Source organism: Protopterus annectens, chromosome 8.part0 (assembly GCF_019279795.1).
Source record: "Protopterus annectens isolate FY-2018-M chromosome 8.part0, PAN1.0, whole genome shotgun sequence".
Lineage (NCBI taxonomy): Eukaryota > Metazoa > Chordata > Ceratodontiformes > Protopteridae > Protopterus > Protopterus annectens.
Genome location: NC_056741.1, coordinates 1,314,158,155 through 1,314,180,172, shown reverse-complemented (window position 1 = coordinate 1,314,180,172; position 22,018 = coordinate 1,314,158,155). Strand labels below are relative to the sequence as shown.

At 37.0% G+C, this 22,018-nt stretch overlaps 1 protein-coding gene across 1 annotated transcript in view; it reads right to left on the bottom strand.

The window, feature by feature from the left end:
- Positions 1–22,018, bottom strand: part of CADM4 (cell adhesion molecule 4) — a 1,113,916-nt gene that overhangs the window by 996,774 nt on the left and 95,124 nt on the right. The gene's annotated exons all lie outside the window — the stretch shown is intronic.

Sequence of the window (22,018 nt, the reverse complement as noted above, 5' to 3'; positions counted from 1 at the left end):
TAAAAGCACTCTGAAAGATTTCCTAGAAGAAATCTGGCCCTGTTATTGCTCAACCATGGGATAGACTATATCTTTAAACATGAAAAAGAACCTATTCATACTTTACTCTTCCTTCTTCATTCACTTCCTTACTTCACTCAAGTTCTTTCCCCTCCCCTGAATCTCCTTCTAAATATGTTATAACCCTGTTTTTCCCTCTCACTTCATATTGCAATTCCTTTTTGTATTATACTCACTTACTTTCTCTATAAACTATTATTTTTTTAAATGTTAAATAATTTTTATATATATATATATATATATATATATATATATATATATATATTTGTGTGTGTGTGTGTGTGTGTATATTGTTAACCAATGTTTTCACATTGTCTAATTTGGTATAATTATTTAAGCTGTAAATGTTTTTGTGTTATTTTTGTAGACTATAAAATTATTGTTCTTAAAATGTTTTTGTAATACTTTGGAGTTTTTCTTCCCAAATGTCTGCTGAAAATGGGCACCTTCTTAATTAGGCTTTCCCAGTAATCAAATGCAATTAATAAATAAATGAATTTCATTAATATATATGTATATATATATATATATATATATATATATATATATATATATATATATATACACACCCACACACACACATAGATACACACACACATACATATGTTTGCGTGTGTGTGTGTGTGTGTGTGTGTGTGTGTGTGTGTGTGTGTGTGTGTGTGTACACATAGCAGTAAAAATACCAGCAAGGACGAAAGCAATCATATTTCTTGATGGACAGCAGTTTGATAACTATTTTCTGGGGATAATGTTTTCTTAAGTCATTGTACCCATCACAGATGTTAAGTTATTGAGTTCAGAAGATAATAAAGGATATAACTTTTCAATCAGTTCCATTACATTCTTCTGTTTCAAGAATTAGCTGGCAGCGAGTATTTCATGTTAAATGTGTGGAAAAGTTGAATGTATTTAATATCAGTTATGGTTTTCTCTGAAAAATATGGAGTGTTTTTATGGCCTTCAGGATGATATGCTTTGAAAAATAAGAAATACTGTTACTGTCTGAACTTGGTTGGTATCTCTGTTAAATTAGTTCTGGGAATCCATACATAAAAAAACTTACTTCTGTTCTGAAAAAAAATGAATTCTGTTTTTGCTCTTAAGGTTAACAGTGATATGTTTTTCTTTATATTTTGTGCTACTTCCTAGCCCAAGGCATATTTCAGTTCCTTATCTCACTGTTTATTGTGATGTAACTCCTGTCTTCTGGATTCAAATTCTGCTTATAGTAGCTGATAAGAACACTTCCTGCCTGCGGTTTAGAGACCCATTTATATTTTGAGTAATTCTCAGCATCCAGACTGGGATGTTCTTTTGTTTAATACTAATCTTCTCTCAGCCTTGATGTTCAGCATCACATAAATGTGAACTGCTAAAGGATGGATTTGTGTTTTGTAAAAAGGAAGTTTTAAATATTACAGTCCTGAATAACTAGTAGTATTGTACTCTTCTGTAATTCGCTTTGAATTTGAGTAAGACATAAAAAGTTGAGATCAGATTAGGCGTATAATCTATGAATACAAGTAATAACAACATTTGATGATGTAAAGTATTCTAAATGGTATTATAATGGTTATATAACATCTATCTCAAAATGAATCTGATCTAGTGTTGTTGAACCAGGCACAGAGACCAGAGTGTGTGTGTGTGTGTGTGTGTGTGTGTGTGTGTGTGTGTGTGTGTGTGTGTGTGTGTGTGTGTGTGTGTGTTCGTGTAGGGGTGGGTGGGGGTTAATTAAGCCATGGTGATAGTCTCCTGAAAAGCAGGATGGTGGGTCAAAGATATGTGTTATTTCAAAGCAGGTGTTTGAGGAGTCTTACAGTGATGATAGTGACAACATTCTTAGGGATTCGCAGTTAATGATACTCTTCTCATATCAGGTATCACAAGTGTGCCATAATAGGGGTAGGTGGGACAGAACATGCTTTTTAACAGACATGTGGCCAGTCTGTATCAACCTACCTCAAAGCTTCAGTAATGAGTTGACTATCTATCTGCCCATGTCAGACTTGCTTACTTCTCTTCTGATATCATGACTGCCTCCCTGTGGGGAGCCAAATCATTAACTACAGTGAGTACTTCTAATGAGTCTTAAAGTTTTACTTCGGTTTCATTTGGCTTTATTTTTTTAACCAAAGGTTGCTACAAAGACAATAAAAAAAAAGAATCAGACAAGTTACTGACTGACAGCCCAAATATAAATTTTAACTGAGTTCCTACAGGTTCCAGGTACCATAATCTCAGCAGGTTTTTACCCCTTCCCAAAGACATGCAGGTTGAGAGGTTAATCTAAAAATTGTCCCTGTACATCATATTTGCTCTGTTCTTTGTGACCTAAGTGGTGGGTGAGAAATGTCCATAAAGACTAGATTGCTTTCTTGTTAACAAATTACTAAAAATATATACACAGAAGAACCCATAAATTACAAAGAGTAAAGAATTCTGTATAATAATGTAAGAACACTGGAAATGTGATGGCTAGTATGACAGTTAATGTCGGCAGCACTGCAAGCGTCATGGAAAAGAGCACATATTAGGCACAGAAATGAAGTAATGCAAATTTTTAGATAAAACTGACCAAAACCCTAAGCATTTTAAATATTGCTTTCACAAATGATATCTACTAACACAGAAGTTGTTAGACATGGGATCTTTGTCTTTGTTCAGTGGTGCCAAACTGGACGACTACCCAAGGCCCCAAATATCTTACAGGTACATAGTTACTGGAAAAAAATAAATTATTAGCAGACCCAAACTGCAACTTCTTAATAAAACACTAAACAGCCAGCCAGAAGAGATGGAAGGACAGTTACACTAAATTACCTTTTCCATCTTCCCAAGCTTGAAGTTATTTGAGAAACACCAAAACTGGTGTCTCTGAAGTTTGAGAAGGTTGCCCTCTTGCTATAGCTTAACACTTAAGTATCACTACAAGCTTTGACTGTCTACAAATGATGAAGCAGGTAACTGAGAAAAAAAATGAAAAAAGAAAAAGAAAATTATAATTAACTATAACATATTTTCACATGGAACTGTACTGTCTGCTTCCAGGTGGTGCCACACATGGCAGAGCTACTGTGTTTATGTGAAACAAATCTGAAATACATTACTGTAGCCATTATTAGATAGTGGTAGGCATGCTAGAGCTACTCTATGTATATATGAAATAAAGTTGAAATATGTGGTTATTATTTTTTAGTTTCTTTATCACAATCAGATATCTGAATGTTACACAGTAAATAAAAATTGATTATAACTGCTGGGTATCGAGCTGTCTGTTCGGATGAAAGTGACTAACATTTCTGCTCTTTGATTAATTTAAACAGTTAGTAATCTTGCTTTGCAAGACTTGTATACATTTATCCAAAGTAAGTTGGAGTGCTTTATGTGGCTATTGTGTGTGTGTGTGTGTGTGTGTGTGTGTGTGTGTGTGTGTGTGTGTGTGTGTGTGTGTGTGTGTGTGTGTATGAAACAAAGTAGAAATACATTACTGTGACTATTATTGTTTCATCACAAACAGGTTTCTAAGATGTGAACAAAAAGGCCGCAATTCCTGAGGACAAGGATGTCTGTGGATGCCAATTACTAACTGTACCGTTGTCTGCTCAAGTCATCTCTCTGGTTTTGTAGGATTAGTATAGACTGAAAATAAAGTGACTGTAATTTTGGATAAAAGTAAGTCACCCTGATGTTGCTAGAACATAACTAAACAGTTACTGATCTGGTGTGGTAGGAGCAGTGTCACACAATATATTGCATTTACTAAAATCACTGTAAATAATAATAATTGCTTTGCCTTCTGCGTGAGTGCATGCACATGCATGTGTGTGTGTGTGTGTGTGTGTGTGTGTGTATATATATATATATATATATATATATATATATATATATATATATATATATATATACGCATGTTTTGGGGGAGTGACTGCAGTGTATCTACAAACAACAAGAACAATTTGGCCATAATTTCCTTCACTTTCCATCACAGTCATATATCAGCATGTTATTACGTATTAAATGACTATCTTTATTATGCAGGCAAAACGTACATGAAAACAACTTATCACTGGCACAGTAGTACAGGAAGTACCAGTGCCATCTCATAGCACTCACTCAGTTTTCTGGTTGGGTTATTGCCCATAGTTCCTTCTGAGTGGATATTTTATATTTTCCATGTTTGTGTGGAGTTTATGTGGGTACTCTGGTTTCCACCAATACACCAAGGACATGATGCTGGTGAACTAGCATTTCTTTAGTATGCCTATAGTTAAACCTGCTGTGCCTGAGTTTGTGGATGTGTATCTTGTGATAGACATGGACAGCGTGAGTATGTGTGGTAAAACAATGATATCCAGTTTAGTCTGTGGACACACGGAAAGACACACACGCAGAAACAATGGTGGCAAATATAGAGTCTGTCTAGCAGTACAGAATATCTACAACATCTGTGGATCTAGGACCCTAGCAGCCCCCCAGACTACTGCCTGTGTAAGGGAACTGTGACCTAGGCTTTATGGGGGTACCCCATTCTCAAACTCTATCCTCAGTCCCACCTAGTCTAAAACTGGTGATGAGTGAACAGGCTCTGTCTGCTTACTGCAATGAGGTAGTCTATATAGCAAAGGCATTTGTGGAAAGGTGAGAGTGAACAGACTGGTTTTCAAAAACACTTTGAATCCTAGAGTGCTCCCGTACTTTTAACAAGCAGAGCAGTGATCTGGAGCAGTTCAGTGCTATGATGGGTGCCTAGTAGCGTCTGCTTATGGTCAGATGACAATAAGGGATTAGCCAACACTCTGTCACCATAACAAAGGAACTCCTGCTAAAGTCACAGTTGGCAGGGCACAACATCCTGATGAGAGAATGTGCTGGAAGATTAAAGAGGAGGCTGCGCTGATGCAGACACCAACAATCTGTGAACTCTACTGACATTCACTGGGTCTTTGCCAGTTTCAATTTTATTGATATAAACTGATCTAACAAACTGTTAAAATCTTAATTCACTGTCAACACACTTAAAACCTTTCTTTTAAAGGTAAAATATCCCCATGCCCATTTTGTATTTGATGTATGGCCTCAGAGCCAAACAAACTGTTTCTGAAAGTCATAGTGAATAATATCACACCATCTGACACTCAAGAGTTATAGCAAATATTAACAAAATAAGCCAAGAACACTTACTCTTTAGCATAAGTATTGCAGCTTTACTGTTAAGCACAGAAGAACTAGATCCAGGACAAGGAATGAGATGACAGCAGTGTTACAAGTCCTTATGAAGATCACAGAGGGAGTGCTTCTAAATGATCACTTGCCAGAACAAATGATATCTGAGATTAAAGAAAAGGAAGTTGAGAACACAGTCACATACTTGGGCACTGAGTTCCAGGCTTTGACTGCTATGCAGCCAAAACAGCATTCCAACTCTATCCTTCTCCTCCTACTGAGCCACCTCTCATCCTACAATGACTCAGCAGCCAAAACAGCATTGCAACTCTATTCTTCTCCTACTGAGCCATCTCTCATCCTACAATGACTCAGCAATAGCTCTCAACATCTCTCCAACTCTGTCCCAACCACCTATCCATACTTTCTCCCTAAACTCTCCAAACATTGCACCAAATCTAATTAATAATGCCTCTCACCTTTACTTCAAATATAGACTGTCTAACTCCATTTCATCTCAAACCAAAATAAAATTAGGTGGAAAAGTATTCTCCAAATAACAAGGATCAGTAATACCCCAGTATACTAAAATCCTCCCAGGAGAAGTCATTTACCCTGATGCTGGTCACACCTATCAACAACTAACATCAAGACAATTATCTTCCATATACTACTCTAACTCCACAACAATCAACCCCCAATCCTGGTAATATAACATTTGCTACTATAAATCCAAAACATATATATAAAACCTAGAAGGCTGCATAAAGGGTGTTACTTGTTATCTGCCAATGTAGAACAGCAATCTGTGCTTTCTGCCTCATGTCATGTTCAAATCTTAAGAAACTGCAAGATAGGAATGTACAGTATTCTGAGACTCCTGGTGTTAGTAGGTGAGACAATGAATGGAGCAGACAGAAATCTCACTTGAACAGCTTCTGCCATAAAATGGAATACTGTGTTTCAAAGGCAAGTTTCTTGGTTTGTTTTCCTTATATTATTTTCTTCTTTGGTTACAGTGTCTTATTTAAAGTCATTTTTTCTTGCAGATTAAACAGTTCTGGTTGAAAACACAACTGTGTCTCTGTTGGAGTCATAAAACTTAAAAGTTAATTACTCATAAAATGAGGGAGAAGGCAGACTTCATATTTATATTCAAGGGGAAAGGAAAACATTTTCAGATGTTCCTGAGAAAGTTCACCTCAACAGTCTTTGCCATAGAAACTGTTGTATTGGAAGGACAAATTTCTTGGTTTGCATTATTTGTATTGTTTTCTTGTTTGATTGCAGTTATGTATTTTATTGCCATGTTATTTAAAGTAATTTTCCCTTGCATACTAAAATTTCTGTATTACCGTACAATATTTTCATGTATGACAGTGTGACATGCTGTTTACAGTTACATTATATAAAAACATTGTCTGTAGACCCATATTTCATTTGTAAACCCATATTTCACATCCATGATGCATTTATATTGCTGTACTTAGGGAATTTGATCACACGGCTTATCTATGGAAGTAATATATGTGATTTGATTATGCTGTATCCTGTATTTATTAGCTTTTACACAGATGTACTGATGAAGCTGGCTGTATTCAGACTTGCTGATACAGTCATCTCACTTAAATAGTGTGTGTGTCTTTCTAGACTGTGCCATGTCTGAGAAGGGTCTTCAGCCCAGCTCACTCACTCTTTTAACAAATGTAAAATTAAAAGAAAAATAAATAAATACGTAAATAAACAAGATGAGCAGTAGCAACCCCCATCTTTATGCACACCTAATCTGAGTAACACCACCCTTAGGCATGCCAGATCAGTGTGCACCCCCACCCTGTTTAATATTGATTTTGAGTGTAGTAAATAAAGTCTTTACAGCTGAACAACAGCAATGTTTTAAAACTTATATCAGCTTTTGAAAAACATTAATTCAACTGAAGCAGCTCACACACTTATGCAAAGAAAAAATCATTTGCTGCTCAATTTACTGAAATACATTGAAGTCATCAGAAAAAAGATACTTAGATGCAGTTCTTCACAGCAAAAAAAAAAAAAAAATACAATCGATCAGCTGATCAATCGGCATTCTAGAAGCAAGTCATAAAAAATCTAATAAAGCAGATCTCATTATTTGTAAGCTATACCACTGCAGTTCAAAAAATAAACTACATCAATAAAAATAAAGAAATAAATTAAAACGTTTTAGATGCAAGTCATAAAAGAGTATATTAACAGAAGCAATGGCCCTCATTATTTCTCAGGTAAAACTCATTCATTTGATATATACAGTGGAAAGTATCCTTATAAGTGACCTGCACATCACTGCATATCATATGCTCCATAATAGTCTCTTACCTGGGGTAAATATTTTCAAATGCCTTGTCAGGTTTTACTTTACCTCTTCTTCCAAAACATTCTCATCCAGATATGATGGTATCACCTTTACCCTAGTGATATTCATTCTTCTGTAAACTCACTTTACCTGCAACCAGATTCCTTCAACTCCATTTGTGCATGTATCTGCGTCTGGGTCCAGTCTATAGTTTACTCTTAGCAGATGGGAACACTGATGTAGTTGTATGTCAGATGGCAGTTAATATTTCAGCACTGAAGCTATTTGGCATTCTGTGAACCATTCAAAAAAGTCCTCAGGTACACTGGACAGCGTATATGATTGCTGTCAGGTGTTACTTCCTGAACCACTTTCGCTTTTCAATGCACCACTGATGTGGTCTGCTGGGTCATTTACAGGGATACTAAAAAGGTAAAAAAGGAAGCAATGAGAGCAGGTCAAGTAATTGATGGTCAGCTGGAGGGGGCACAAAGATTGCCAAAAATAATACTGCATACCCTCCACTGGTCCAGTATAACTGTGGTGCCACGAAGAACATGTCTCTGTAATGGGTATCAATGTGCTAGCACCTCTCCATGTGGCAAAACACATACATCTTTGCTGAAACTCCCATTGATGCATGTCAAACACCCATCCTCTTGAACTCCTAGCTGCATTACTTTCTGGTGTTCAGCCTGAAGAAAGAAACTATCATCTATCTCCACTGTTTTTTGTAGACCACCCATCATCACTTCATGCTGTGACAGCTTCCAAGAGCAGACATGTGCATTAGCTGGAACCAGCCTATTACAGCTCCGGGATGAACCTCAGTCAGTGAATCAGGCAAGCTGAATGGTGGATTAACCATGTCAATACCTTAGACTAACCCAATATTTTTATGTGAAAAAATTCCAGTAAGTAGAGCTATTGTGCTCCTACATGCCCTTCCAAGCTGTACTCTTCTGGGCATGAATTTATACTTGGTGACCACAGTAGTTCTTTGCTTTTGGCAGAATTCCAAATTCCTGTAGGAATGCAATCACATAAAAATAGTGTGTGTAACGGAATATATCTTTTTGATGGAATAGTGTGACATTTCTCCTGAAGTTAAACACTTGTAGAGGTAAAAGAAAATAGTAGTTCTGTGTCTGGAATGCCTCCTTTCTTATGTCGCCTCACAGCAAGACGTTCCCTATTCGATTCTCAGCTGGAGTGCCTTCTGTGTGGAAGTCTGCATGTCCTCCCCATGGTCAAGTGATGTTAAAGACATGCAGGTAGGTGCATGCTTGAATGGGTGTGCCTTCTTTAAAAGTTGGGCGTCGGGCTGGCAACTCGGCACCGTAAAAATCCACTGTCAATCATTAGCGGACCGGAGTTCTGCTGTGGTGACCCCTAACCGGGAAAAGCCGTAAGGCTTTTTAGTAAGAGAAGCACATTTTTGATGATGTTATTTCAGTTAACAATAATCCTATGTGTTAGTTCTTGCAGATATCCCAATGTACCTATATGCTAATATTAAATAAGATGTACTGGGGATAAGAGATGGTCTGTTACCATGCCAAATAATGAAGAAACATTTCTGCACTGTACTCAGACCCAATTTAAAAGTGACAGAAGTTAATTATAAACCACCAAGCAAACAGTATAGTTTATAGCATATAATTACAATAATTACTTTGTGCAGTGTAAGGTATGCAGTATACAATGTGCAGTGCAAGGTGTGTAGTGACTATACTTCTACAGAGCTGCACCTGTTTTTATTTACCTGACATCAGTGGTATGCATGCAGGCTATATGGTTTACAAAGTACAACTTACTAATTTGAGTTATTATGTTAACAAGCACTTATTCATTATAAATGGGAATTAGAGTGATTGTTACTTTCCCTGGTAATACATGCTTTATTAAACATAAATGTATTGAGTGAACACTTGTACTACACAGTGAATCTTGGGTAGTAATTATTAATGAAGGGACTTTAGTACTATTGCTAATGATATGGGGTAAAATAAGGAACCAGTGTGTTACTTATCTGTTAGTCCTTTCTGTTTACATTAACTGAACAAAACACAGTACATATAAAATACGTTTTCCAGGATATTTGACTTAAGATCACCAGTAATGTATAGGTAGGTACTTGTACTATGTTACTATCCTATATCTCACAGATTTTCAGTTTTATTTATTTATTTTTTTAAGCTGTGGCCCATCTCCAACAGTGAAAAGATACAGAGTAAAGCAAAAATAAAATCAAAAAGTACAGATATATTTATAGCATCTAGGTTATATATTGTGCTGCAGGCAATTACTCACAACACACTGGTTCTGGATGGCACTTACAGCAACTATACAAGTCAATAATTAAAAATCTGTGTGTGAAGAGGTATTGAGGTAGGTAGTTCACTTGTAAATGACCATGTCTTTTGATGCGTAACAGGAATTACAGGAAGTTAATTACCAGTGAATTGGCAGAAGAGCAGACTAGCATTTTTTACTTAAAAAAAAAAAAGAAAACAAAACATATCAAAGTTTTCCTGAGAAAGCTCACTGGGAGAATTTCTACCATAGAACAGAGTGCTGTGTGAGAAATGCAATGTTTTTGATTAAATTCCTTATATCACTTCATTGTGTGAATGCAAAGTGTATTTTATTGATGAATTCTTTAAACTCTTTTTCCTCTGCATTTAGAAGTTTTGGTTAGAAAACAATACAAAGTTGTGTCTCTCTTGCTGAGTCACAGAATGTGGAAGATATCAGTTACCTGTGAAATGAGGTGGGAGCTAGAGAAAAAAAAACACTTTAAGACCTTCTTGAGAAAGTTTACTTGAACATCTGCCAATACATCACAAAATGGCACAAGACTTCATTGTTACAGTGGGAATGGCTTTTTCAGAAAAATAATGTTCAAAAATAAAACAACTGAAGACAACTTAAAGCAACTATAAGAAATAGATGTGCAGAATCTCAACAAGAAGCACATAAAATAGAGACAAAAATGTCTGATGATGTCTCTAGCGATATTTGGATTTCACAAATGGCTCAAGCAGGAGTAAACATGTGAATAGGAAAGTTATGAATTTGAATTTGAAAATTATTGAAAACTATCACAATTTTGAAGACGGTGGAATACAAGTAAAATAGCAGCAATTCAGAGACGGGCTAACTGTACTGCTTATCAACAAAGTACATGGAAGGAAAGGAAATTTCCTTTTTACCTTTAAAACTGATGATACTTTACCTGTAGATGAATACTTTTGGGTTTAAAGAATTCTCAAAAGCAGATTATCTTCAGTTACCTGATGACCTATATAAATTCCACTAGAATCCTTCCCGATGGATCCCACTGTTAAAGCTGCTACCTATACCTCTGACTTCTACTCCCACTTAAATATATGTTATTGATAAGACAGTTTCCTGCCTACAGCAAATATAATGAAAAATTAAAAAAAAACCTTATGATAGAATACCTGCATAAATAAATTATATAACAAGAGAATGAAATGTTAAAGCTTACAAGAGATCTCATTCTACCTACCTTAAGAGCACATTTAAGCAAACTAGTAAGGAGCTTTAAGGAAACCATTAGGAACCTCAAAGGCAACTATGAACTTAAAATAGACAAGAAAACAAAAATAACTACATATTACATATGATTACACCATATGTAGTGTATCCCATAATATATATATATAGTTTTAGCATTTTTTCACTTACCTGGTGAGGTGGGGGAAATGCTTCTGGCTCCAAGCACCCAGGAGCCAGGTGCAACCCGCTCCAATGACAATGTCAGGTAGGGAGTTTGACTGGGGTGGTACATCTGTCAAAGAGTAACACAGGCTCCTTAAGGTGAGCTCAGAGAGGACAGAAGCTTCCCCTGGAGCAGAAGGGCAAAATCTTACTTGCTCTTGATTTTCAGTGAAAGCAGGGCCTCATTATCCTTCTGGCTTTTTGAGTTTTAAGCAGGAAGTGTCAGAAAATGTGCAACAGGGATAATTGGCTTGGGACAGCCAAGCATTTATAGCAACATCGTGTTTTGATCCTTTGACGTCAGCTCTTCCTATCATTGTGAAGCAAAATTCACCAACCATTGGATTGTTCACCCACTAATTGGGAATATGAGTGGGGTTTAGACCATCATGAGACAGGTTCATTTTACCCTACTGATGATGTGTTGTTGTGATAGTAATCCTGCTCATCACAAAGGGAACCACAGGTTCAGACATTTTATGTATGTGTATATACATATATGTACTGCTAAATTTCCCCTCATTTTGGTCTCCTCTTCCACTCAGTCACCATCTTTCTTCACAGTGCAGGTATGTATCATGTGTTATTTATTTTCAGTTTGTTTCAAGACTGTGTAGAACAATGAAAAGATCTTAGTAGATGTATCAATTTCATTCAAGTCAGATATGCATATGCTTTATGTATGTCGAGCCTGTGCCTTTTAACAATTATGTTATGTAATTTAAGCTGCTGGTGTTATGGTATATGTAACACTTTTTTGATGCAATGGCCAATGAATGTTTACTAAGTGATGGTGTTATATTGGGCTTATCAGTTTGACGTTAGGTTCTGATAATTATATAGTAGTATATGGGGTTGTATAGTTTTAAATGTTAATGCCTAGCCCCAGGGAATTTGCAACTATTGTGATACATGTTCCTTGCAGAAAGCAATTTGAATAAGCAATTATGGAGTGTATTCACATGCACAGTGCCTATCCATCTCTATACACTGCATTACTCTGGTTTCTTTATCAGTGTACCTACTGCTAAACCTATTTTGACTTACATTCCTAAACATTCATAGTATCTCTCTACTCTTACAACACCCCATGTTCTCTTGCTCTGATTTACTGTGGATATTATTCCATCTCTAAGAATAAGTATCATGTTTATTTCTTCCATATAATATTACAGTCTAGTAGTGATTTTTTTCTTTTCTTTCCTTTCAGGGCCTGTGGTCACTTCATACACCCCTGACTCCATTACTGAAGGAGCTCTACCACAAGGCTCAATATGAAAAGCCTTGCTGTGTATTAAGTGCAACTAGTCAAAAACATGACTGCTCTGTACTAGAACGTCATTGTGATATTCCCCTAAAAGGAGGGTGGTTGCACTCTAAGGACCACTTAGTAAGTGGACCACTGACCTTTTTCTTGACCAGTAGATTACACTGTTTACATTATTTAGTCTCCATAGTTTCATGGTTTCTGCATTCAGTAAATGAAAGAAAACCTGTTCAACATTATGACTCCTTGTGAATTGTACCGGTTATCAACTGACTGCTCTCTGTAATAATTGACATGATGGTGGGAAATCCACTATGTTTGGCTTAATTTTGTCCCCTACCCTACCCCAATTCCCAACCCCTCTTACACTACCATTTTTACTTCCCACATACACATTTCACCTGTAACACCCATTCCCTGACCTCTCAAAACAACTTTACTACTATCATACAAACATTCCTGTTTTTATTTCCCTATTTCCCAACTTAAATCTAAAATTTAGAATCATTCCCAATAACCTTTCTCCTTTCCATAGTGCTTTGCACTATATCCATTTATGCTCAGACTTTTCCCTAATGGTACCTATCCATCATTCTACATTTTAGCTTCTACTTTCCCCCCAATAAACCCACTCTACTTCTATCTTAACTACATTCTCATACTCTATCCTTTCAAATCCCTGTTTTTTTACAACCTATCTCTCTTCATTCATAGAAAATATTTCCTTCCTACCTACCTTCTATCAGCATTCATATTCCAGCACTACTAAATATCCTACAGCCCTGCAGTTTCTTGCTTTCTTCTTGATTCCTACTTCTTGTATACCATCTTGGTATAATTGAAACTTGCTGTAAACCCAGCATAAACAATTCTTAAATCATACCCCTGGCCTTAATATCATCCACAAAGACAATACAAAGAAAAGTTGGTGGTATTGCTATACTATTTCCCAACTACCACCACAAAACCAATATCAAAATTCAGTTCACCAGAACTTCTTACTTTCCTTAAAATAAAGAAATATAAACAAATATGTATTATTGTCCTTTACATCCCTCCTGGTGACAACACAGCAACACAGGATGATATCCTGCATGGGACATCCATAACAATTCCATATGAAAAAAATAGTACTAGGTGATGGCAGTATCATTTCAGTATACCACAACCACAAAGTTGGTTACTGCTGCTATACAATGACATTATTTAAGAAAAAAAAAACTTACTTTTCTTAAATAATGACTTTGTATAATGGCACATTGCTATTCTTCTGCCGGTGGTGCTTCCTTGCATTGATGTACTGTGCATGCATATGGGACTTGCATTCCTATGCATACCCAGTACATCAATGATTTGAAATGGAAGCAACGGAGAAAAGAAAGTCTCCGTTGCTCCATTTTTTTTTCTTTTTTTTTTTTATTTATTAAAAAAAATGGTTTTGGACACTTAATACCAGCAGATAAAAGTCCGGGCTACCAGACCTTTTTCTGCTGGTATATTGTGGGATTTACAATGGGCACGCTGGCCAATCAGTGTGCACATTTTGGAATATTAATGGGGGGGGTCATTGTATAATTAATAATAAAACATGCAGAGTGATACAGTCTGGTAAAAAAAAAAAAAAAACAGAAAATGATTCTATTTCTTGTGTTTGGTGAAGGATGATATTTGAAAGAATAAGAACATTACCTCAGGCCTGTGATTTCCATTAGAATTAACAACTACCCCTAGTGGAGTACACTAAAAGATGACACAGTCCAGATGTACAAAGCATGGAGCAGACTATGTGAATGGAGGTCAAACATGCATTATCTGAGACTATCGGCTGGATTCATAAATGGCTACACCAAATTAAATAATCTATATTCAGGAGCATCCATACCACATTTTCTGTGCTATTCACTCAGAAAGTCTACACTTTTTGGTAACCTTTATTAATCCAGTTGTTATTTAAATCTGTGCTTGTGTTATCTATGTGCTCAAAATGGTGTACACTTGGTGTAGCCATTCATGAATCCAGCCTTATGTCAGTGTTTTAGCTACAGTACTGCATGTAATGATGGCTACTGTATATCTGCTCTCACTGTTGAATAAACCATGAATGAGGAGTAGAATTAGTATGCTACATTTTAATATCTCACTCCAGCCTACTACATACTAAACCAGTGTCATGGCACTGTACAGTAATACAAGAGTGACAACAGCTAGTACATAATACCAAAGATACAGCATGATATAACAGAACCAAAAATGTATATAATGATTATGTGCAGATGGTAAAACTAGCAAACAAAGATAAAAGAAATACAAAATGTTACACAAACATGGTACAAAACTATGAACAGGCTAACTAAGACAGTTACATCAAGTACTAAAATGAGTTATAAATTCACAAACAGGAACAATACAATACAATACAAAACTTAAAACTTTCAAGCCATATTTTATTTATTTATTTATATTTGTTGACCGTGAGTGTCCGACTGGACGTAGGACCTTTTTCAGCGGAGGCCCGGGAAAAAAAGCTCCACAGTTAAAATAAACAGGCAGTAGTTACATTGGATTACAAAGTGATTAACAATTTGCATAGCAATTACTTACAACATATTTACAGATGAAGAACACAGTACATCAGTAGACAACTAGAATCTTTATCTGTGAAGTACATAACAGACATTAACAAATGTTACAATAAGAAGTTCCTGCTGTATAATAAGTACTAGGCTTATGAGCATCTGAGCTTGCTATAATCAAGGTAGTTAGTGGAGTGGAAAGAAAGGTAGTGGCTGGATGGGGTGGGTGATATTATATTGGGAGTTGCAAGGGCATAGCCAACATGTTTTTATATATTTTATATATATGTTTTAGCATATATTTTGTATACATGTTCACTTCCAGTAGGCAGTAGAGTTCCTTTACTGCATATTTAAAAGCTTTGGTGCCAGAGATTTGCCTAGAAGTAACAAGGAGTTGATTACGTAGCTTGCCAACATAGCTAGTGTAATATGCATCGCCACATCTATTTGTAGGCTTAGAAATGTGCACTAACCATTTTATGGAGGATTAAAGATTATGCTGAGTTTTGTGTTGAGACATATTCGACCAGAGCTGAATTTTGGAATTGTATAGCAACATATAGTATATGTGGGTTGTATAGTTTTAAATGTTAATGCCTAGCCCCAGGAAATTTGCAACTATTGTGATACATGTTCCTTGCAAAAAGCAATTTGAATAAGCAACTCATGGAGGGTATTCACATCCACAGTGCCCCTATTGCATACTACATTTCCTGACAAACATCCAGATATCACAGTAAGAAATACAGATACTGACCGGATTATATGTCTTTCAAGTTATGAAGCAAAATACAGTACATCCCTCCATGGTGTCCACTGGAAACCTGCATAATTTATTGTGTCTCTTTTTGAGCCTATGCAGTGAGGATGATTTTAAGTTAGTAAATACAAGTGCAATGTATAAATGTGCAGAAAGGATGTAGGTGCAGTGTGGTTTGTCTAGCATTTGGAAAGAGAAATCTTTTGACCTTTTTCTTGCTGTCTAGTTTCTGATTGGTTTTAGCCAAGAAAGAGAATTTGTATGAATGTCAAATCATAACTGATTGTAACAGGCAGTAGTCTTGTGAAAATGGCTTTCTGTATGACTGTGTTATCAAAATAAATCATTTTAAGTCTATCAATCGATTAGTAGTTCGAAGGATGAATCATCACTTTTGCAGTGATTGTCAGCAAAAATTATATTTTTCATTTTGGAAATATTAATATATCTCTGAGCAATATCTGCAAATCATTAAAGCTATGTTGTAAATTAGTAGTGACCAGATGTGTCTTTGTTTCTACATTAAGGATTCATTTATTACCTGCAGATCAGACCAGCTTGGCTGATCCAAAGTTAGGCATGTCATTAATAAAGTTTGCAAAAAAGGTGTGGACCTAAAACATAGCTTTGTGTTACTCATGTGAAACTGGAAGTAGTCCTGAGATGGCACTGATTCATCTAGCAGACGGATGCCTGCTTCCACGTAATTGATGATCATGACAGTGCCAATGCACCTGTGGCACCAGCGATGACTGTTGGCATCCTGCAATGTTGCAACAGTTGAGCGAAGGATCTAAGCTATACCTTTAGACACCTCGTAGCAGTAAACTGCTTGACTTTTGATTGCTTCAGGATTCAGAGGTGAATTACTCAAGCTACACAGAGAAAGAAGGCTTCTAGAGATCACCTAACCACATAAAATAGAATGGTGTCCCTGTAACAAGTATCACTAGAAACAAACATATATAAATCACAGCTGTAATAATAAAGTGTATACAATTCTGGACTATATAAAATGTCAGATATATGACACTTAAGTTACTATAATTCATAACGAGAGAAAGGACTCTATTTGTGGGCATGGCGAAAGGACTCTGAAGATTTGTGGGCATGGGTACAATTATTCTGCAGTCATCTCTAGTGAGGCTGGGTCCACAGTAATGGTGATAGTCAGACACAGACAGAAATGTTAATATCTGTTGATTGCCAACATGCAAATAAGAATGCATGGGTAGCTAGTGAAAATACAAAGCACATGCACAATTAAAGCAAACAAGAGCTGCAGGAAAAGTGAAAAACTGAAAAAGAAAATAGCTGAAATCTATAAACCCACAACATTAAGCTTTTATACGTACTATATTTATTTATTTTATTTTTCATTTTTTTACTGGGGAGGTCCAACTGGATAGAGCTGTCCATTTTCAGTGGAGGCCTGGGGAGAAAAGCTCCAGAACAATTGCTAACATGCTATAAAAAACATTTACATAAGAATTGTGGTTTACACATTCACTTATAAAAATATAGCAGATAATAACATATTTAACAAAAAGCTAAGTCCTAGATGCAGTGACTGCTTTGCCTTATAAACAAGTTTGAAGAACACATTAGCAAGAGTGTTGAAACATTACTTCTTTAGACATTAGTCTTACTAAAAAGGATCATGGCAGATCACTCAATGCATGCTATGAATTGCAACTTTGAGTTTTGCACCATAACATTAAATGGCTAAACAGAATAAAGATCAGAAATGGTAATCAGCATAGAAAGAAGAAGGTGGGGACAACCTTTCATATTAGCACAGTAGAAAGTAAGGCAAGTAAAGCAAAACATAGCTGATACCCAACTGTGAAACAGGTACAGCAATATGTGTCATGGTACAACAAAAACAAAGACATTTCAGCACTCTTTGATGATGTACCCATTCTTGTCACCACTCAGTAAAACTCGAAGAAATCGTACAGAAAAAGTTTTATTTGATACACTGCATCCCTCTATAAATATCTGATTCCATTCATCAAGTGGTATTAGTTTGAGAAGGGAGGACTGCTTACTGAAATGGCATTCACTTGACTGTTTTACTAGGCAGATTGTGGACAGTGACAAGCAAGCCAGACTGATCCTGCTACTATTTCATTTGAATGCTCTGCTGCATCCTGTTCACTTCTTTACAACATGAGTTTTCACCTTCATTCATTGGGGTGAATTAGTGTGAACTGACACTGTCCCTAGGAAGGGGCATGGCTACTGACTAAAATGACACATGCCTCTGAGTGTATTCATGGAAAACACAACTGTACACTGCTCAACAACAGATCAGAATTCTGAATATGCTTTACTGTCCTTTCCTCTGTCCTACCTAATGGTACTATTCAGTACAGCTGCATAAACTTGTTTTCAAGGATATACTTTGACTAGGATTGATATGATACAGCTATGCCTCCTCGTGTTGATGCATACAAGTCCTCCTTTAGACTACACTTGTTTCAGATTTAATATGCTGTAATGCCTTCAGCTTTCCTGTGGTTCGCCAGTCTACTTTTCCCCGTTTCTACCTATGCCCCTTTACAGGGTGTGCCCCCTATGTTCTTGAAATTCTGCCTTGTGGTGTGACTGTCTAGAGTTGGGGAGTCTGTAGCATTATAGGAAACAGCAGCTGAGACATAGGGTGCCATAATTCTTGCAGAAGCTGGTCAAGTTCCTTCATAGGGACAGTGATTTCTGCAATCATGTCACTGTGCTTGATGCAAGCATCCAGCCACCTAGAGTGGGATGTCTTCAACCTCCTTAGAAAAGTGGTGTGCAAGGTTTCTGGTCCCCACTGCAGATCACAGAGGCAGCACTCCTTCAGTAACCCTTCCTCTAGGATACGGCTGGCTTAACCAGCAGACACCCAACTCCATTCCCAGAATGAGGTCAGTGGTACTACAGATAGATGCCCCGCCTCTGTGCCAGGGAGCTTATTGAGGTTTAAGCTATGGTTATTCATGTGGATAAAATAGGATTTTTAAAAACAGGATTTATAAGGTTACCCAAGATCACTCTCACAGATTTCCAAACTATGTTTGCTACATGAATGTTCAGGTTAAGAAAAAGTGAAAAAGGTAGTCATTTACGATAGCTCTAATTTAACACTTGCCTTCAAAGCATCTTCATTTTGACTGCGATATGCAGTCACAGTTCATTGTACTTCTCTCTGACAAAGAGTAAATAATTCAATAAAGCTGATTTTCTTCCTTGCTTATCTGATGCTTTTTTATTAGCTTCTAATTTATATTAAATGGACAATTGTGGAAATAGGTGATGGGTCATTAAAGGAGTTGTTAATTCTGTTTGAACTCAACCTTTCACAGCAGCATTTTGTCTGCTTTCCTAGGCTTAAATCAACTCACTGATTCTTCCAATTATTTAATAGCTCCAGCAGTCACAGTTTTATTGATTAGATAATGACCACTGATTTAAAACAAAAAATGTTTCTGCTATTGTTGTCATAAGGTTAGGCTGAGCCTGTAAATGGGCAGTGTTCTGCACCAGGAAAAATTTACATAAATAAATGACTGCCAACTAGTCTTATTAGTTCTGACCAGCTAAATACAAGATAACATTGGAATAAATTTATGCCATACAAGATCTTACAAGTGTACGTGGCTGACTGATGTCATCTTCAGACAGTCTGTAAATTTGTTTGTTGCAGAGTTGAATTACCTTTGAGAACAGACAAAATGGAGGAATGAATTAAGCCTTGCATATCTAGGAAAGTGCAGTTTTAAGAAACTTTAAACACTGCGTGAGTGGATGAAATGTTTGTGGACATTAAACATAATTACATTAGGGCTAGGAAAATCTGTAAACATGCCATTAAATGTGTTAAATCTCAGTAATGGCATAACTTGTCAATATCATTTTGCTCTAACTAAAGAAAACTGAACAATTTTGAGCAATTAGAGAGACAAACATTAGCACTTTGGTTAATAATAACTTGTTTTCATTTTTTATGATGCAGCTCAATAGCTTTTGATGCCTTCTGCTTAAATTCATCCAAGTTTGCCCAATAATTATTTTGTTAATAGCGCTACTGCAGTTTATTTGAAGTCAGGTTATTTTCAGAAAATAGCACTACTTATTGTGAAAAGCTTAATATCAAATTATTTTCAGAAGATTATAATCTCATTGTTTTTTATTTCGAAAAATGTACCATAATCATTAGTGTTAACTGGCTGAGTGTTGCTATCAAGTCATTCTGAACTCCAGGAAGACCCCACTCAGATTACGTGTTCACAGAATATGCAATAAAAAAAAAAAAAAACTATAATGCCCTTTATTCAATTTTTATATCATACATACAAAGACAGGACTAAAACCGACAGACGGAAAGAGGAAAAATAAATTAGAAATATCAAGTGGTTAATACTGTCCATGTACCCATCTTAATCCAGGTAACTGCATCATCAGAAAAAGGGATTGGTAATGGAGAGTGATGCAAAGAATGTATAAAGGTCCAGCCTATACATCTGGTATAATATGTCTAACTGCACTGTGTGTATCCAAAGTGGGTAAGAATTTATAATTTTCGACCCAGGAGAAGATGAGATACGCAAACCTGATCGTTCAAAACTAAACAACACGATGCCTTAATCATTCAGCAGTCTATAAGTGGACATATAAAGTCAGGGTCAAATATCAAATGGAATCATTCAAAACCTTTGGTGATGGTGTTTTCATGCTGCATGACCAAAGATATGAAGCTATCAGCTTGGAGTACGCTTACTGAGTCAACACAAGGTCAGCTTGGAGTATGCATACAAAGTCAACACAGGGTCAGGTTGGAGTACGCATACTGAGTCAACACAAGGTCAGCTTGGAGTATGCATACTGAGTAAACACAGGGTCAGCTTGGAGTACGCATACTGAGTCAACACAGGGTCAGCTTGGAGTATGCATACTGAGTCAACACAGGGTCAGCTTGGAGTATGCATACTGAGTCAACACAGGGTCAGCTTGGAGTATGCACACTGAGCCAACACAAGGTCAGCTTGGAGTATGCTTACTGAGTCAACACAAGGTCAGCTTGGAGCATGCTTCCTGAGTCAACACAGGGTCAGCTTGGAGTATGCTTACTGAGTCAACACAGGGTCAGCTTGGAGCATGCTTCCTGAGTCAACACAGGGTCAGCTTGGAGTATGCTTACTGAGTCAACACTGGGTCAGCTTGGAGTATGCACACTGAGTCAACACAAGGTCAGCTTGGAGTATGCTTACTGAGTCAACACAGGGTCAGCTTGGAGCATGCTTCCTGAGTCAACACAGGGTCAGCTTGGAGTATGCTTACTGAGTCAACACAGGGTCAGCTTGGAGTATGCTTACTGAGTCAACACAGGGTCAGCTTGGAGTATGCTTACTGAGCAAACACAGGGTCAGCTTGGAGTATGCTTACTGAGACAACACAGGGTCAGCTTGGAGTATGCTTACTGAGTCAACACAGGGTCAGCTTGGAGTATACTTACTGAGTCAACACAGGGTCTGCTCGGAGTATGCTTACTGAGTCAACACAGGGTCAGCTTGGAGTATGCTTACTGAGTCAACACAAGGTCAGCTTGGAGTATGCACACTGAGTCAACACAGGGTCAGCTTGGAGTATGCTTACTGAGTCAACATAGGGTCAGCTTGGAGTATGCTTACTGAGTCAACAATAGGTCAGCTTGGAGTATGCTTACTGAGTCAACAATAGGTCAGCTTGGAGTATGCTTACTGAGTCAACACAAGGTCAGCTTGGAGTATGCATACTGAGCCAACACAAGGTCAGCTTGGAGTATGCTTACTGAGTCAACACAGGGCCAGCTTGGAGTATGCTTACTGAGTCAACACAGGGTCAGCTTGGAGCATGCTTACTGAGTCAACACAGGGTCAGCTTGGAGCATGCTTACTGAGTCAACACAGGGTCAGCTTGGAGCATGCTTACTGAGTCAACACAGGGTCAGCTTGGAGTATGCTTACTGAGTCAACACAGGGTCAGCATGAAGTATACTTACTGATGTCAATACAGGGTCAGCTTGGAGTATGCTTACTGAGTCAACACAGCGTCAGCTTGGAGTATGCTTACTGAGTCAACACAGG